Below are 13,211 nucleotides of genomic sequence, written 5' to 3'. Positions count from 1 at the left end.
CCCTCACCTTCACCCCCTCATTCCCAACCTCCCCACCCCTTCACCCAACCACTCCCTCACCATCCCCACTCCCTCGCCCCCATTCTCCTCATCCCCTCTCCCACAGTCTCCCCACACCCTCACCCTCACCCTCCCATTCCCAACCTCCCCACACTCGCTACTCCCTCATTCCCAACCTCCCCATCCCTTCACCCACTCACCCTCCCAACACCCTCACCCTCACCCTCACCTTTCCATTCCCAATCCCACCACCCCCTCACCAACATCCCCTCACCATCACCCTCACCACCCCTCACCCCCACCCTCCCCATCCCCTCATCCACAGCCTCCCCACCCCCTCATTCCTTCACCCCCAGTCTCCCCAGCCCCTCATCCCCAACCACCCTCACCCCCTTACCCTCCCCATCTGGACAGAAAAATACAAACAGGCACGAGGCCACTTGGCCCCTAGGCCTGCTGCACCATTCAATATGATCATGATTGATCAGATTGTAAACTCAAACCCACATTGCAGTCTCCTCCTGAGAACCTTCACCCTGTGGTTTATCAGCAATCTATCCACCTCCGTCTTTATGAAGGATCAAAGACTCTGCTTCCAACCCCTTACAGTTTTAAACTGGAAACATCATATTTATAAACAGTGACCTGCAGTTCAGAAGAGGAGATGCCCTCTCCACATCTACCCTGTCAAGACTGTTCAGGGGTTTATAAGTTCCAATCGAGTTGCCTCTTGCGTTTCTACGCTCCAGAGATTACAGACTGAGCCTGTCAAACCCTTCCTCACAAGACTTACCTGCCTATTCCAGATACACTCTCCAAACTGCTTGCAATGCATTTACACTGCTCCTTAAATCAGGGATCTAGTGCTGCCCAGAGTAACCTAGACATTGTCGAAAAGGTTTCTGCTGGTGCTAATATGTGCCTTGATGTTACTGTGCCCAAAATCTGCTCGCTCTGTGTGTCGATCATGTGGTAAGAATCCTCATCTGATAATGTAGCTTGGTTAAACATTTTGTGGTTAAACAGCTTGCCCTGTTTGGTGCGTGGTGTGGGTTGCAACACTGTACCTGCCTGGCTTTAAGTTTCAGCTTTTCATCATAGAATCACAGAATTATTGTGATGCAAAGGCCATTCAGCCCACCACGACTGTACCACTTCTGTCATCTAGTGTATTAGCTTGTGCTAACTTCCTGCCTTTTCCCCATTTCCCTGTATATCATTTCTATCCAAATAATCAATAGTCAATGCTTCATTTGAACCTGCCCCCTCCACTGTTCCAGGCAGTGCGTTCCAAATCCTAACTACTCGCTGGGTGGTGAAGAATTTTCTCATATCACCCTTGCTTCATTCGCATTTCACTAAATCTATGCCCATTCTTGTTTCTTTTATGAGCAGAAACTGCGCCTCCCTATCTGCTCTGACCAGCCACTCGTGGATTTGAAAACCTGAATCAGATCTCCTCTCAGGTTTCTGCAATGGAATGACATCCAACAACTCATTCGGGCTTTTGCTTTTGTTATTGGAGTGTTTCCTGATACTGAATGCTTCTTATTCAACATTAAACGCAGATCGTACCTGCTACCAGCACGAGACTGCAGCTCAGAGTTCCCATTGTGCTAATCTTGACTGAATTACACAAAATCTGTAGACTCTCTCTACTCATTAGTATGGGATCATACTTGTCTTCTTTACAGCTGTGTTCCACCCTGCTGTAACCTTTGGGTTAATCCAAGGGGTCTCTTTGGAGCTCTTCTGTTGGGGTAGATGTTACCACAAGCTCAATTATTCTATTGGCCAGCTCCACTATAGGGAGACGACAATCATATACCTTCCCCTGCAACTAGTTATCAATGTGTCAATGGTTTCTGTCAGCTGATGCCTAGATGATATAAATTCCTGACATTCATTCTGAAGTTGAGCTCCATTCACAATTGATCATACAGTGTTGACCATGTTAATCTGGATTTTACAACTTAATATGTGTTGTGTCTGTGGGGCCCTTCACTGCTTATTGCAGTTTTTAATTTGATGGCTTGTTTGTCTGGTTCAAGAAGATCAAGGTCCTGAAAACGCAGCCCAACACGTCATGAGAACAAAGTAAATGCAGATAGGAGGTCTGCTGCCTTCGAATTAAGTGTCCTTTTTTGTTAAGGTTTTTAATACTGTCTGGAACTTTCCGCCTCCCTGGCTCCCTGGCTCCCTAAGCCTTTGTTAGCCAGTGCTTTAGCCTCCCATGAGCTGCTGCTTAACAACAATGTGAGTTCTGTTCAACTCCTTCTGTTTTTGCCAGGTTTTCCTTTACTCTGCAAAAGTCAGCTATATCAAGTCCAGATTTGTACTGCTGATTTCAAAAGCAACATTAAACAGTGAAAGAAACTTCTTTTAATAGGTTTCTTCTCATGGTCAGGAACTATTACCAATGGATGCTTCTTCCCAGTCCTGTATCCAGAGCTTAACTTCCCCTGAACATCCTGCGGGACAAGCAGCAATAGATTCATCATCTGTAGAAATCTGTTAAAGGTTAGACTTTCTGGAGACAGAAATTTGATTTCTGTTCTTGCACAGACTTTGCCGCAGTTACATTTAGACTATTAAGGCTCTCAGAAGTTTGATCAATCTCACTGGGACACAGTGCCTGCTGGCTGGAGAGAAATGATATCCTCGAAGACAGTATGATGTGTCAAATCTGTAGACAACTGCAGAACCAGTCACAGCTTTCACAAGAACAGAAATTGCTGGAGAAACTCATGTCTGGCAGCACCTGTGGAGAGAGAAAGCAGAGTTAATGTTTGAAGTTTAGTGACCATTCGTCAGAATGAATCATAGAATCCCTATGTTGTGCCCTTTAGACCATTAAGTCCATACTGACCCTCCGAAGAGCATCCCACCCAGACCCAACCCCTACCCCTATAAATCTGCATTTTCCATGGATAATCCACCTAACCTATACATCTCTGAACACTATGGGCAATTTAGCATGGCCAATCCACTGAGCTTGCATTTCTTAGGACTGTGGGAGGAAAATGGAGCACCCGGAGGAAACCCACGCAGACACGGGGAGAGTGTGAAAACTCCACACAGACAGTCGCCCGAGGGTGGAATCAAACCCAGGTCCCTGGCGCTGTGAAGCAGCCGTGCTAACCACTGAGCCACCTTGCTGCCCTAATGTTTCACTCTGCTTCTGTCTCCACAGATGCTGCCAGATCTGCTGAGTTTCTCCAGCATTCAGTGTTTTTGTTTCAGATGCCCAGCACCCATACTTCTTCGTGTTCATTTGAGAGTTTTAAAGTCATTTCATTCCGTGTCTGTTTTTGTTGGATGTGGAAGGACTGAGGCTTGGACACTTCTCAATCAATCCCTCAGAAACCATACTGCCATCATTTATGTATCAATTATACAACAAGGATTGGTAGAACAATAATGTGGATTCTTTATTTGAAGATAAGATTATATACAAATGTTGACTAGGAGATTAAACGTGCCTACCTTCTACTACCTGCCATTGTAGACTGATTCCGAGTCAAGGTTGATATGACTGCTGTTTATGATCTATTGCTGTAAAGGTCTTCACCCAGATTCTCCCCTTCTCAAATCCCAACATCTCTCACCCAAGCAGCCTCAGTAGGAGCAAGAGGACAAACAACCCAAAGCTAGTGAGGTGGGGACATCATAATTTGATCTGACTCTGGCAGGCACCAGATACTCAGTACTGGTGCAGGATGTCCTTCAAAATTTAAGGAAGTGCCAACATCATGTGGTGTGTCATTGTGATTCCAACCAAGCCATTGACGGGGGAATAGCATCAATAAAATACAGAAAAGGCTCTCACAGACCTGACTCATTAACTCAGTTTCTCCCTCCGCAGGTTTTGACAGACTCGCTGTGTATTTCTAGCATTTTCCTCTTGGATTTCAGATTTGCAGCATTTTGCTGTTTCAAAACGGACAGCAATGTTTGGAAAGCCAATCCAAGGATGGAGTCGCAGTGGAGTTCTGCTGCAAGGGATTCCGTTGAGGATTCTGATGGAGCACAGAGAGGAGCTTGAGATGCCTCAGGCCTATTAGACAAGCTCCTCTCACTCGCGAGGGGCTATGGCAGAGTACAGCTCTGACACCATAACCTACAGAGCTGGGAGCCCAGCACCGACGTAACGGCCGAGTCCTTGGCAGCCCAAATTGTTGTAAAGCATCTGCGGCAAAAAATTCCCCCAATGTCTACAGGTTGCGGTGGACACTCAGACAGAGGTCATGAGGTCCACTCTGGTTCCACATCAGCCAAGGCCACGGTCACACAGGCTGTACCCGAGAGAGGAAAGAAAGGAGAGGAAGAACTTGCACATATAAAGAACATAAAGAGGAATGTAATCTCAGGATGTCCCAGAATACATCACAACCGAGAAGGAACTTCTGTATTTTAGTCATTGTCCTAATGTCCTCTTTTCATTATCTGGGGAGGACAGTCTGGGTGAGAGAGAAGAATGGTTTTAATGGGGATGAGGCCATTAAAGCTGAGACTGAGGGGTTAGTTGAGGAGCTGCAGAACCATCCTGGTGAATGGAGGGCAGTAGCTGGACAGTCAGGATTTTGACTGACTAGCTGCAAGTGAATTAGAACAGGGTGAAGTTATATCCTGAGAGACAACTTTTTTATGCAGAGGGTGGTGCGTGTATGGAATGAGCTGCCAGAAGAAGTGATGGAGGCTGGTACAATTACAACATTTAAAAGGCATCTGGATGGATGTATGGAATAGGAAGGGTTTAGAGGGATATGGGCCAAATGCTGGCAAGTGGGACTAGGTTAATTTAGGATATTTGGTCGGCGTGGATCAGTTGGACCAAAGGGTCTGTTTCCATGCTGTACAGCTCTATGACTCCAATATTCTGAAAGGACAACTTCAAACAGAACATCAGCCTTCATTATGAGATCACACAAAGAGTTTTGATAAGTCTGTAATAATCTGAGTGGGGATAGGAAGATAGGGTGGACGAAAAGATCAAATTTAGTATCTTAAAGACGAACAGTAGAGATTGTCCCTTACTCATTGACCATTGCTAGGTATTAAAATTATGACAGCTGTTCCTTAACCTCATTATTACAGCCATCATATGTCAATCAATTTAACTGGCATTAAAAATCTATACAAATATAAGTACAGATTAATGGTCAAAGAGGTCTGGAACATGATTCTATGGATGTATGTTCCCAGGAACTCACATCATTTCTGTTTGGAAGTTTTAATGTTTCTGGGCTTGTGCACATGACCAATAAATTCCACATCTGATGCTATCTCAGGGAGTTATTGTGTTTGTAATTCTCAGTTACCCAGCTTATCATTGGCATTGTTTGGTTTGTGACATTAAATGAACTGCTCATAACCTAATCAAAGACAATTGCATCCTCATCCAAAATAAAGGACATGATAACCTTCACTATGTTGAAATTACAGAGGAACACTGAAGCCCTTGTCATCTCCCATTATTGGCTTGTGTGCCATCAGCATGAAAGGAAAAATAAGGAGTATTTCACAGCTGAGCTGGCTGCAGTTTATAAATCCGTGTGAAACCGAATAGGAGTAAATGGATCCTGACAGGGCTAATATCAGGCAGTCATTCAGCAGGGCCCATTAGAAGATTATGTTATTATTTAGCCCAGTCAGGAGACAAGAACTGTCAAAGTCCAGGAGCAGTTGTGCAGCACATTCCTGCTTGTTTTGCCAAGCTGAAGGGATGACAATCGTTGCCTAATCAGTCTTTTTTCAAGCATCTTTGCGTATTCAGCCCTATACTTACATCTGTGCTGCTGTTCAGAGCACCTTCTGAAAGCTCAGAGTGTCAGTCCCGAATAAACCTCCAAGCAAGCAGCAGCGAGCCAGGATTCTACCATAATAAACATGACAGGAATGAACAGGATATGTTGAAGCATCCAGCCTGATTTGAATTACTGTCTCAACAATCACAGTAGAGTTAGTGATGGGCCATTGTGAGATTTCACATTGCAAGGCTTCTTTGCTGGTATATCATGTCCTTTTTCCTGTCAGCCAACTGAACAGTTACTAACATCACAATTCCATGGAAGTAAGTATTCACTGATGCTATGCTTCCAATAAAACCGTTCTAAAAAGTTTCCTGTTTCCAAAAGCTTCCTTAAAGTTTCTAGGCAGGACTCTCCTGTGGGTTTCAGGTTCAAAGAGGGATCTGAGGCTCACACCAAGCCAAAGTTCTCCCATTGGATGAGAGCTGGATTCTCCATCTCCATGATGCCATTGCAGGGAGGTGAGGGACAGCACTCCTCAAAATGGAGCAAACCCTCTCTCCCCGATCTTTACAAACAGAAAACCGAAAGCTACCCGATGAGGCTGGGTCACGATCGAGACGGCAGTAAGGCTCTCGATTACACATGGCGGCCTACAGCTTTCACTGGATTGGCTGGTCCCTTTCAACATGTGACTTCTTACATCCCAGTCCAGATGAGTACAAGATTAAATGTTTTGAATTTGCATTCCAATCTAGCAATGTTTAAGTTCTGAACTACCAAGCAATCATTTCCCATGATATCTTGCATGTATCCATGTAGCTTTTACATACACTCACACCTGTTCTGAATCTTTTTCATTCCCTTTGCTATCTAACGAAACCTCTCTGATTGCTCATGCAGAAGAGCCCAGGGGATGACTTTTCCTGGCTTGCTGTGGCATTCTGGAAGCTCGACAAGTATTGCACAGCCATTTTGTGGCGGTTCCTTGACACATTGCACCAGGGAAATTACCCAGTGGTGGGAGCAGCTATAGGTCAGCAGAGGCAGTTAGCCAATTTAACCAATTACAGGGTGAATTCAAGCTGATTTTCCTGTGCCATTGGCACTTTGCCAGTGGCAGATTGTCCTTCCCTGGGCCATCGGATAGAGACTCCATGCTCCAAAGAGGGACCCGTGGACAAAGAAGGTTCCCCTCATTGAAGTACCCCCAAATTCTCCGAACTGCCTCAGGTGAGGTCCTGGAGCTGGTGGCCCTCTGAGTGGGTTAGCAGCATCTGGAGTCCATTCGCCATCCTTAATGGGTGGCAGGCCAGGAGGACGCTATCTCAGGGAGAAGGAACAGTGAGTGCTGCCTGTGGGAAAGCCCCAAGCCCAAGTTTCTCCATTCTTTCCCCGTGACTCAGATCTTTGTGAATGTGGCTGATCACTGCACCATCCCCCATGTTTAAATGCCTTCTTGTGTCTCAGACTGGATTCAAAATGCAATCTGACCATAGCAATTAGATCATAACTTTCTTCCAGTTATGAAATTTTAGCTGAGTCATTAAGCACCATTTTCTGCTGTGATTATTCTCACAGCACACTTCAAAAATAAAGTGGTTGAATCGATTCACAGGAGCACAAAACTCCAACAAATAACAGCCCACCGGGGAGGTTCCCTCATTTGCTAAACCCCAGTAACATCTGTAAATTTACTCTAATGGCAGAATGAATTTCATGCCTCCTATAAATGTAACTTTGGTAGACTCTTATGACACCATGATCTACAGCCTACTTCAGCTCCAATGTAAAGCGCATTACAGTATCATTAAGAAGTCCCTTTCATAAGTGCTATTGATGTCTTCAAATACTGCGATCTGAATTTTAATGGCTATCAGAAATAGGTACCTTGAAAACCATGGGGAGAGAAATTGCAACAGTTATTCAAGAGGAACACATTCACATGAAATAAATACTTACCAAAGGAAGAGATTTTTGATGGTGCTATCACCTAACAACCATAGCCATCCACTCTGGCATGCTTTTTAGACCAAGCGATTGATTTGATAATCCATAAGCAGCACTAAGCATTTACAACATTTACTCCAGCATTCTGTTTTCACAGATTAGCTCAATTACGTGGATACAGATTCTTTGCAAGCTGATTTTTTGCTTCACACCAGCTAAAGAAAATCAGATTTTCTTTTGTGAGTTCTTTTCCTGCATTGATTTTCATATTTGCTGTATTTTCAGCCACAAAGGAGCATCAATTAATTTGTAATCTTTGTTATCTGTATAAGAAATAAAGACTGATGAAATAACAGAGGTTCTATCTAGTGAAATCTGCAGTGGAAAATGAGGTAAACAGTGTCACTACAGGTCGATCAAACAAAATAGAAAATGCTCCAGCTTAAAGAAATTTGTTTGAACAGAACAAAATAACATCTGTTTCGTCCACACTCTCTATGTCTCAGTGGTAACAGGAAGAGAGGCACAACATGAAGCGTTTTACGCAACTGCTTGCGTGGGTTATATTTTTGGATATTTTCCATTTGTGTCCTGAATATCTCTATTTGTGATAATGGCGGTCAAACAGAATTTCTGACAAAAAAGAAGTACTTTGAAATCTTGCGGGGGTGTGGGGTGGGGGGTGGGGACGCGGAGGTGAAGAGGGTGGGTAGCCTATCTGAACCTTGGTAGGATTGTTAAAGTTAAGGCAATTGAGGACAGAAATGAACATTGGCCTTTTGAAAATCTGATCATCCATCGCATTGTTGGTGGATCTCAGGGACAGAGTGGAATTGAATTGGTAAGGAATTTGAAATCCTGATGCAGTTCAATCTATTATTGAAATTGAGCTTTTCTGTAAAAAGACTGCTTAAATAAATTGGATCTAATTGTATTGTGACCAAGATACTTTATGAATCATTGGATTATTTGCCTGCATTAGATACGTGCAAGAAAAAATATGTATAGACAGGCGATTTATCATCTGCTCTTGGTCTAGAATCTTCTGGAACAAGTTGTACAGTGAACAATAACAGTGCACTCTATATTCTTTCGTAGGCTGTGGCTATCACTGGCAAGGCCAGCAATTGCTGCCCATCCTCAATTGCCCTTAAACTGATTGGCTCTTTAGATCATTTCAAAGGGCAGTTAAGTGTCAACCACATTACAGTGCGCCTGGAGTCACATGTTCTTTAATTTTCAAAAATATACTTTGTTCATAAAAATATATCTTTATGTACATTCATAGTTACTAAAGCAGTTCTGTTCCGTAGGGGAGCATATGAAGGAACAAACAAATATTGCAGTTTGACTCTATCCAACAAACTAACCAAAGCCATTCCTTACTTGTGCAGCATTATATTTACATGCATTTGAGGCACCAAGAGGGCCCAATAACTGAACAGACCCCCATTTAACTTCAGCAGAAAGACTGGGATTCACATGTAGGCTCAGAACAGGTAAGAATAACAGATTTCGGAGATAGCAAGAAATGCAGATGCTGAAGTCAGAGATAACACTGTGTGGAGCTGGAGGAACACAGCAGGCCAGGCAGCATCAGAGGACCAGGAAAGTTGATGTTTCAGGTCGAGACCCAGATTTCCTTTGTTATAAGATATTAGTGAATGAGGTGGGTTTTTACAAAATCAATAGTAACTTCATGGTCACCATTACTGAGACCTGTACTGTCACCCTGGCATACTTATTTAAGATATGATTTGTCTGGGTAACATGCAAAATAATATTTTTCACTGTATCTCGGTACACGTGACAATAATAAATCAAATCAAACTAGCTTTCAATTCCAGATTTATGAATTAAATTTCAATTCCAGCAGCTCTTGTGGTAGGATTTGAACTCAGCATTAGATTGGGCCTGTGAATAACTAATCCAATGATCACACCACAACACTACCACCTCCCCTCAATAGTTGTGTTTCTATTTCCTTTCTGGGATTCCTCGACTGTAGATTTATCTTTGCAGATGTTCCACTTACGTTGCCAAATTGGGCAGTACGTGTGCATCCTGGTAACTGATCATAAGGAATGGATGTCACTGGCCAGGCTAATTTTTATTGTCCATCTCTAATTGCCCATAGATGGTGAAGAAGAGCCAATTCCTTGAACTTCTGCTGCCTGTCATCACAATTTTGAAACATCTGAGTAACTAGCGGGCCATTTTCGAGGCTATGGAAACATCAGCCACATGGTTCTGGCATCAGATATTAGCCAGATAAGATAAGGACGACAGCTTTCCTCCCCTAAAGGACATTAGTGAACCAGACGGAGTACAGTCATTTTATAGCCACCATTACGATTAACAATTTTTGATTCTAGATGTTTTTAATTAACTGAATTTAAGTTCACAACCGCAAGAGTGGACATTGAACTCAATTCCAGATGATATGTCAAAATCTGAATTGCTAATTGAGCAACATGCACAATATTGCAGTATCCTAATTAACTGATATATTTTCCAAATTGCTATTTATTGCCTTCTACTTTACAGAGTCATACAGTCGAACTAGCACAGAAACAGACCTTTCGCTCCAACCAGTCCATGCCAAACATAATCCCAAGCTAACCTAGCCCAACCTGCGTGCCCCTGGCCGATATCCCCCCGAAACCTTTCCTATTCATGTACTTAGCCAAATGTCTTTTAAATTTTGTAATTGTACCCACATCCACCACTTCCTCAGGAAGTTCATTCCACGTGCGAACCACCCTCTGTGTAAAAAAAATTTGCCCCTCATGTCTTTTTTAAATCTCTCACCTCTCACCTTAAAAATATGTCCCCTAGTCTTGAAATCCTCCATCCTAAGGAGAAGACAACCCCTACCATTAATTTCATCATTTCATCATTTTCTGATGAAGGGTCTAGGCCCGAAACATCAGCCTTCCTGCTCCTCTGATACTGCTTGGCCTGCTGTGTTCATCCAGCTCTACACCTTGTTATCCCTATCATCAACACTGTCCATAGCCCTCATTATTTTATAAACTTCTATTAGGTCACCTCTCAACCTCCTACGCTCTAGTAAAAGAAGACCCAGCCTATCCAGCCTCTTCTTATAACTCAAACACTCCAGTCTTAGTAACATCCTTGTAAATCCTTTTTGCACCCTTTTTCAGTTTAATCACATTCTTCCTGTAGCAGGGTGACCAGAATTGTACACAGTACTCCAAATTTGGCCTTACTAATATCTTGTACAACCTCAACATGTGAAATTTTCCCTGCCTTATTCAAATGACTCCTGGAGTGCAAAGATTCACTGACAATGATGAAGGTGCAATCTGTAAAGGTCGTGTCTTTGTATTGATTTAGATTTAGATTTAGATTTAGATTGCTGGAATAAGAAAGAACTGTCTTAAGATCAGTGTTTTAAAAGATTGCTGTATGTTTCGAAAAAACATGCTGACACTCACAGTACGTACTGTTTAAACTGCTATTTGAATCAGTAGGAATTTGAAATTTGGGATCTAGATGAACTGGAGTTGAGGGATATGTACAGACACAGCCCTAGCTGGCAGCAAGAAACTGATTGGTCTATGGACCAGTGACTGGTTATCAATACTTGCCAACACCCATGTGATTGGTTCTCAGGTGACTGAACAACTTGTGGCGAGGAACAAGGTTTAGAGACTTAATCTCCATCCACTCAGGAACTGCCTTTTTGTTATCTCCAGTGAAAACTCACATTAAACGTGAAGAAAATCAGTTCACTTTCCTTCAATAGTTCTTGTAAACTGTGAATTTAACTTTTTATATTTCATTCATGGGATATGGTCTTCGCTGGTTAGATCAGCATTTATTGCTCATCAGAGCGATTTCTGAAGAAGGGTCTAGGCCCAAAACGACAGCCTTCCTGCTCCTCTGATGCTGCTTGGCCTGCTGTGTTCATCCAGCTCTACACCATGTTATCTCAGAGCGCATTGGTGTTGGTCTGGAGTCACATGTAGACCAGACCAAAGAGTTATAGAATAATAGAATTATACAGCACAGAAACATACCCTTCAGCCCAATTCATCTATGCTGACCAGGTTTCCCAAACTGAACTAGTCCCATTTGCCTGCATTTAGCCCATATCCCTCTAAACTTTTCCTATCCTTGTACCTGTCCAATGTCTTTATAACTATATAATGTTATAACTGTACTCGCCTCTACCACTTGCTCTGGCAGCTTGTTCCATATATGCACCACCCTCTGTGTGAAAAAGTTACCCCTCAGGTCTCTTTTAAATATTTCCTCTCTTAACTTAAACCTATGCCCTCTAATGCTGGACTGTGCTTCTCTGAGGAAAAGATCTTGGCTTTTCACCTTATCCATGCCTTTCATGATATTATACACCTCAATAAGGTCCCCCCTCAGCCTCTGACACTCCAGGGAAGAAAGTCACAGCCTATCCACCCTTTCCTTATAAATCAAATCCTCCAGTCTCAGTAACATCCTTATAAATCCTTTTTGCACCCTTTCCAGTTTAATAACATCCTTCCTATAGGAGGGTGACCAGAATTGTATGCAGCACTCCAAATGTGGCCTTACCAATGCTTTGTACAACCTCAGCATGACATTCCAACTCCTGTACTCAATGCTCTGACTGATGAAGGCAAAAGTCTTCTTCACACCCCTGTCTGTGATGCTACCTCCACAGAACTATGTACCTGCATCCCAAAGTCTCTCTGTTCCACCGCATGTGCCTGGGCCTCTCTGATAATCAGCAACAGATTCCTGGCCATCAGTAGACTCTAAATTCCAGAATTTTATTGAATTCAAATTCCACCATCTGCCATGGCAGGATTCGAACCCAGGATCCCTGAACATTAGCTGAGTCTCTAGATTAATCGTCCAGCAATAATACCACGAGGTCATTGCCTTCCCCTAACTGATTTTTTAAAAGATGAGCTAGCCAGTATGTTGCTCTTGCAGACCATTGGAAGCATCCAAAGCAATGTACAGACCAGCAAATGAACCACAAGGATCAACTCAGCACATTGTGATTATGAACCAATCCATTCCTTCCCAAATTTTGTCTGGCCATGATCTTCTCTGTCAGTTTGTTTGTGTGCCTTTCTGACTGTGTCTGTGTTTGTATATCTGGTATATGTGTAGTTCTATCTGTCTATGTGTGAGACAGTGTATGTGCAAAGGGGGAGTTTAGAACATAGAACATAGAACATTACAGCGCAGTACAGGCTCTTTGGCCCTCGATGTTGCGCCGACCTGCGAAACCAATCTGAAGCCCATCTAACCTAAACTATTCCATTACCATCCATATGTTTATCCAATGACCATTTAAATGCCCTTAAAGTTGGCGAGTCCACTACTTTTGCAGGCAGGGCATTCCACACCCTTACTACTCTCTGAGTAAAGAATCTACCTCTGACATCTGTCCTATACCTATCACCCCTCAATTTAAAGCTATGTCCCCTCCTCTGATCATCTTGTATGTCTCTATTAAGTCACCTCTTAACCTTC

General features: G+C 43.1%; 1 protein-coding gene across 1 annotated transcript in view; it reads right to left on the bottom strand.

Annotated features, from left to right (window-relative positions):
- xpnpep1 (X-prolyl aminopeptidase (aminopeptidase P) 1, soluble) overlaps positions 1-13,211 on the bottom strand; it is a 491,255-nt gene that overhangs the window by 268,290 nt on the left and 209,754 nt on the right. The window lies entirely within an intron of this gene.

This window comes from Rhincodon typus, chromosome 20 (assembly GCF_021869965.1).
Source record: "Rhincodon typus isolate 14 chromosome 20, sRhiTyp1.1, whole genome shotgun sequence".
In the NCBI taxonomy this organism is placed as follows: domain Eukaryota; kingdom Metazoa; phylum Chordata; class Chondrichthyes; order Orectolobiformes; family Rhincodontidae; genus Rhincodon; species Rhincodon typus.
This window is presented reverse-complemented; position numbering and strand designations above follow the sequence as displayed.